This window comes from Lycium ferocissimum, chromosome 4, assembly GCF_029784015.1.
Source record: "Lycium ferocissimum isolate CSIRO_LF1 chromosome 4, AGI_CSIRO_Lferr_CH_V1, whole genome shotgun sequence".
In the NCBI taxonomy this organism is placed as follows: Eukaryota; Viridiplantae; Streptophyta; class Magnoliopsida; order Solanales; family Solanaceae; genus Lycium; species Lycium ferocissimum.
Window position 1 is genome coordinate 61,344,866 of NC_081345.1, and position 6,558 is coordinate 61,351,423.

Below are 6,558 nucleotides of genomic sequence, written 5' to 3' on the forward strand. Positions count from 1 at the left end.
GGACAAGGAGAGTAAACTGCCCCACCAGCTCTATATAAAGGGAAACATCCACAGAATCTGATATCAATTTTGTTGACGAAGCAAAGTTTGCGTCAGTTGCTGTGTTCTCAGGTCACGACGGGGAACACCAACAAGGTAATTTCTCCTCCTCTTTTTTTGTTTTTCTGTCACTTTTTCCACAGCTCAGCATGTTTATGGTGAAAAATTTGTATCTTATTGTAGAAACGTCGAGATCATAATCCATTTAATTTTCCAGAAGCTATACTTCAATAAGTACCACATATCCAAAATTCAGAATTAAAGACCTTCAATATCGTTCTAGATAAAAAAAAATTGAAGTCGTCACTTTAAATTCTGTCACGTTGAAAGTTGCAGATTTGTGCGGCTTCGCTAAAACTTTTATTTCTTGATGTAGGAATGTCGAAATCACAATCCGCTTGATGATCCTGAAACTAGAAACTAAGGACCACAATATATCCGAAATTCAAAAATTAACACCTTGAGGATCTCGCCAGATATGCTTAGTTGATCCCCTCTGTATGGTCCCTGTGAATAAGACATTGTGGCCTAGAATTATACTTCTCTGTTTCCAACAAGAAAACAAACAGGTGCTTTGATTTTTAGACATTGATAAATAACAGCCCAATACATAGAAATTTTTTTTATGTGATCCTTGATTGGATTTTAATTGGACAGGTATTTACACGCCTTACAACTCTTATAAAAAAAAGATATGCTTATTCAGCTGCCTTCCCAATTAATTAGCCGCCTTTGAAGTCGCATCCTTATAGAAACCAAGTATAACAACTATCCCACATTGTTAAACCACATCGCTAACAGCCGCCTTTGATTATCTATATAAGGGTACGTGCTGCTCCGTTTGTTAGCATCAACCAGAGTCCGCCTCTGGCAGGTAATTTGTTTTCTTTTTTAGCGTTTCTCCTTTGCTGTCGTCTTTTTCTTGTCTCCTGTTGTTTTTCTTTTAGCAAGATGGATGAAATTTTGGTTTGAAGGGATGACGGAATAATCATATTTATCAAAGGAGTACCTTTATCGATGGAATACTCATATTGATCGAATGCCCATATCGACAGAGTGTCCTTATCGACGTAATGCCCATACCGACAGAGTGTCCTTATCGACGGAATGCCCACTTTGACTGAATACTCATATCGATTGAATGCCCATATCGACGGAACGCCCATTTTGACGAAGTGTCCATACCGACGGAGTGTCCATATCAATGGAATATCAAAGGACTAATCCATGACGCCAAATGTCCATATCGACGGAATATCAAAGGATAAATCCACGACGTTAAATGTTCATATCGATGGAATATCAAAGGAATAATCCATGACGCCAAATGTCCATATCGACGGAATATCAAAGGATAAATCCACGACGCTAAATGTCCATATCGACAGAATATCAAAGGACTAATCCACGACTCCAAATTTCCATATCGTCGGAGTATTAAAAGACAAATCCACAAAATAATTAGCTTAGGGTGCGAGAGATTAACATTGCCTCCGACACCTTGAGACTGACACGTGGGCACTACAAGAAAAATGGGCATTAACGACCAGAAAAATGGTCGCTAAAAGTTTATTTCTGGTCCCTACTAGTGAATAATGACCAGGAAAATCTGATCGTCACTGGTCCTTATAGTCTTCGCCGCTAAATGTCAATAACGACGAGATTTTTGTTGCTGGTCGTTAAAAGGTTTCAGGGACCAAATCTTTTCTGGTATGTAATTAACTTTTTGGACCACATTTCTGGTCCCTAACTATATATTAATTTGTGCTAAAAACTTACTGGGATGAAAAGAACTGGTCCTTGATGGTTATAAGGACAAGCCCCAAGCTGGTCCTAAAGATCTTTATTCAATTTTCATTAAAGATCTAATTACCATTTCAAATACAAGCTTATTCCTATGATATTTTTAAGATGCATAATGCAAATTTAACATAGAGAACTGAATCCATATAAACAAATTAAAACCAACATTAATATGCTGCTTTCATATATAAAATTTGGAATCCATTACAAAAAGGTCTCCCACTAGTACCAATGTATATCTCAATATGAGATGTAAATCTAATATGTTTACACAATCCTTCACCAAACAACAAAGTGATTTTCCCAGCATTAAGCAAAATGAACTAATTTGTTAACTTGTATCAAGTCTTTCGAACTTGCATCTTGAGTTACAAACTTGAGCCTTCAAACCTGTAAACCAATACCAAATACATTTTCCTTGGAAAAACTACAGCCATTGACTACAAAGTATTTCACCTGAAAAATGTTCAAATTCATAAATTTTAAGCATATACAACGTGTACTAGCAAGCTAAAAAGGTCAAAGAATGAAGGCTAAACAACAAGCAGATAGAAACTAGATTCTTTCATAAGTTAAGCCTGAGAAGAACATCAAGTATGGATACTGTATGTTAAGCCTCTACAATTGAAGTTAAGCCTCTGTAATTGAAGTTAAAATGCTTTTCCTCTTCCTCCGAATTCTAAAGGTGTGGGATTCTAGAGGTCTTAACGGTTCTTTCAATAAATTAAACACAATCAACCACAAAAAAGAGCAAAGTCACAAGTATGTGGATCTCATAGCAAGATCACTAAACCAAGAATCTATCAACATAATAAACTAACATAAGAAAGAACATACTCAAGCACATGGATCATAGTAAGACTAGTACTGTTTTAAGTTTCCTTCAATATTTAATCACTAACTAATATATATGGGATCTGGTTAATGATAGTCACAACTCAGTTTAAAAGAGATAATATACTTTTCGCGGTAGTTCAAGGAAATACCTAGTTATTTTCTTCCTAAATACTGCAACCACTTTATTGTTAATCTATCAAAGAATCTTTATTTTCCTATTAAACCTCATTGGAATAAAGAAGGTAAGTAAAAACACGATGTTAACCATCAATTAGATAAAAAGTTAAGGAAGTTCTTAAATGGAGATCCAACAAAAGACTAGAAATGATAATGATAGCTCGTCATTTTCTTCTAGTAAAAGGCAACAATGAAGAACTAGTGATGGAGATTTATGATCAGAAAAGTACTTATCATAAGAAAGTGCTAGATTACAGAAGATATTTAACTCACATATCTAAGAATGAAGGGTGCTCAACCAACACGAAATACCTTCAGGAAGCCAAAGAGAAATTTCCATCTTAGCATGTTCATTCTCTACTGTCAAAAACTAAAAGAGGTATGTGCAGATCTCCACATGAATACGATTTTGATGCAACCTTTAATTTAAGTTTTGGTACTTGTCCTCCGTATATATTCTATTGAAAATATCACTTATCAAATGAATGAAAGCCCAAAGAGATAATGTATAGACTTATGACATCTTTGGTGGTAATTGATCTGATTTGAAATAATCGGATCAGTCATATTAAGCCCTTCGGGAAGCATTACACGGTACCCAAAATAGTAAACTTCATGGCAAGTTACTACCATTTCTTCAAAATTGTAGCGCCTCGAAAAATTTCGAATTAGGTTTAATACTTTAAAGCGGGCTAATAAAATTGAGGATGACATTTTGAGTGTTAATGGTGGCTATGGACTAGTACAATATTACTTGGACATGAAAGTATATGCGCAATATGATTCCATAGGTATTAAGGGTCTGGAAATAAACCAAAAAAAAATGGTTTGCAGTGACTTAGTTGGACTATTATATTTATGAAGGAGAATTATTACTGAGTAACATGGCCAGTCTTATTACAAGGGATTTTAGTGTTACATTTTATATGCAAAATGGAGTAATGAATCAACCTAAAGTCTGCTACAGCCTACAGGTGAAAGACAACAAATAGTATTAGTAAGTGATCTAAATAAGAATATACTAAGTCTTTTGCTTGGTAATTATTGAAGACATGGCAAAAGCTCCCTTTAATTACAATCAAGAAGGAATAGAACTTAAAATATTGGAGCTACTATTAGACCAAGTAGCTGTAGACGTAAAAATAGGGAACACCCCGCAAAAGCCCAATGCTTTCATAAAAATAAAAAAAGATAGGGGCATATGAGTCATTTCAATTAAATGTAAGATTTATACGAATTCAACGAGATTTTTAGGGAAGACGTGATGGCTCGTCCAATGGGATGGTTTGCCAATCAAGAACAGAAACAACCACAAATGTTTTGAGCAGGGGAGTTTTGGAGATATTATTGGGCCATTATAGCTTGCAAAATAGCAGCAACAAAAGGGAACTAAAAGCTAAAGCATTTTGGTTGTGTTGGTAATAATAACATGAAATTGGGGAATTTTGGGAGAGGGAAAAGCTGCTAGTTGCCATGCTCCAAAGAGACCAATAGCTCATGTATTCTACAACAACAAAATCATGAAACTCCACTAGTTGTAATTCAATTTGATTGTATTGGATAGATTGGTCGTAGATTGAATGATTGGACCTAATGGTTGGTTATGTAAAGACTACATCAAGATACAAGTGTAGAGGTTGGCAGTTATATTAGATAGGACCTCTATTTCCTCCCATTCATTTGGTGAGCTTTACCTTATGTTCAGTAAACACCAACTAAAATTGTTAAGTTTCATTCACATGATCATTTTATTCATAGAGGTTCCATAGACAGTGGGTAATGTTATGTCATAGTCTTTCTTATTGATGTCTCATCTTACACACATGTATTACTACTTAAAATATGCAGTATTTAAAGTTATGAATGGAAGATGGTATATGAAAAAAGGAAAGTATATTCCTAAGAAATGAAAAAGAGGTTTTATGAAAAGATTATTTTCGCTCATGCATGTATCACGTCTCATAAGTCATGTAAGTTTGGTTCGCTAAGACAAGGTTAAAGGCACCGGGTACCGGTTCGCTCCATCAAAGTTTTGGGACGTGATACAAATAGACAAATAATGACCCATATTTCATAACAATTAAAATCCCACAGATAACAATAAAAGAAACAAATAACTCATACCTTAAGTCTTCCTAGAAATAGTAACCATTCTCCTAAAATATAATTTATCAGTAAATAATAAGAATTTAGGCATGGTGCCATATTAAAGGAAATGGACAATTACCCCTTAATCTAAACAATACGAATCGTACAAGAAAATATTATTTGGTCTAAAAGAAGAATTAAAATTCATTATCCTAATGTATGATACATATCGAGTAACAAAAAATGGTAGCATAAAATTTGCTATAAATCTATACATATAAGAGAGGACATAAAAGGGTTGGGATGAGAGTTGGGCGGGAGTTGTCCTTACTGTGGTGTAGTGGTGAAGATCGGACATGAAATTGCTAGTCTAGCCAATTCATCTATCACTGAATCAGTTTCCCTATTACAATGAGCAAATAAACCATGCATCCGTAACTTTTACTATTAACAACACTAGAAATAAATCACTTCTCACCGTTCGATTTATTTAGCAATTAGTTAATATGAGCATTGAGTTCAATCCCAAACTTGATTCTACATAAAGCAGTAAAAATTGATGCTTCGAACATTTTCGTTGAAGCAAAAAGACAAGCATTTATCCAATATATAAGCAGTTCATCATGTAGATAATTTTTATTTACTAACTTGAGAAAATTTCTTGACCAAATTTATGTTAGAAAATGAAACGAGAAAATTATCAAGTGGAACATAATCCAATTTACGATTGAAGAAAACAAAACTAGGAACAACCTTATCATATTCAAGCTCCAAACTCAAGAATCTAACCCATCAATTGGAAATCAACCAAATAGAAGGAATGCTCTGTACTAACCCTTCTTTGTTGGATGCTTGGACTCCAGATCTGAAATCACAGATCAACCGCATAGATAGAAAAGAGTAAAAGCTTATCCTTAGCAACAAAATAACCACAAAGCTCAAAGACACCCAACCTTTCTAGCGAAGAAGAACTCCAAAATGATAGATTTAGCCCAAGCTTCATGAATCTCAAGAAGCCAACGGTGGAACTCCTCCTCCTTGCATAGATGAACTGTACTAGGGTTTTATGAATTTTGCAACTTGAGAGATAAATTTATAATTTATTTAGAGATTTGAGCTTTTATTTTTTTATGTTTTCAATTTTTCATATTTCTTTCATTTTTCAACAAAAAAAGTTGGGTGGTCCCACACAATTTTGAGTATTAGAGACGAGACATTTATCAATTTAGGGACTAGATTTAGCCTTTTCGTCAATTTCAAGGAAAAAATTAAGAATAGGCGACCAGTGAAAAATTTAGTCCTGATAATTGCACTTTTTGGGACTAGATTTGCAACTCGTCTGTAAAAGTTGGTCGCTATTGAGCCTTTTTCTTGTAGTGGGGGTTACTTTCAATGACGTATCCATGAAACATTCAGCTTAAGGTGCGAGAGATTAACATTTGCCTCCGACACCTTGAGACTGACAAGTTCTTGCTCAAGAAGATGGAATGCTCTTACCGATGGAATGCTCTTATCGGTGGAATGTCCATATCGACGGCTGCCCTTATCAACGGAATATTAAAGGACAAATCCACGACGCTAATTTTTTCATATCGACGAGACATCAAAGGACAA

At 34.7% G+C, this 6,558-nt stretch overlaps 1 long non-coding RNA gene across 1 annotated transcript; it reads right to left on the bottom strand.

Annotated features, from left to right (window-relative positions):
* Window positions 1-1,997: 1,997 nt before the first annotated feature.
* Window positions 1,998-6,144, bottom strand: LOC132054908 (uncharacterized). The gene is made up of 2 exons (XR_009414404.1): window positions 5,780-6,144; window positions 1,998-2,298 (listed from the first exon to the last, which is right to left on the bottom strand). It is a non-coding gene; the product is annotated as an uncharacterized LOC132054908 (long non-coding RNA).
* Between the last annotated feature and the right edge of the window lie 414 nt (window positions 6,145-6,558).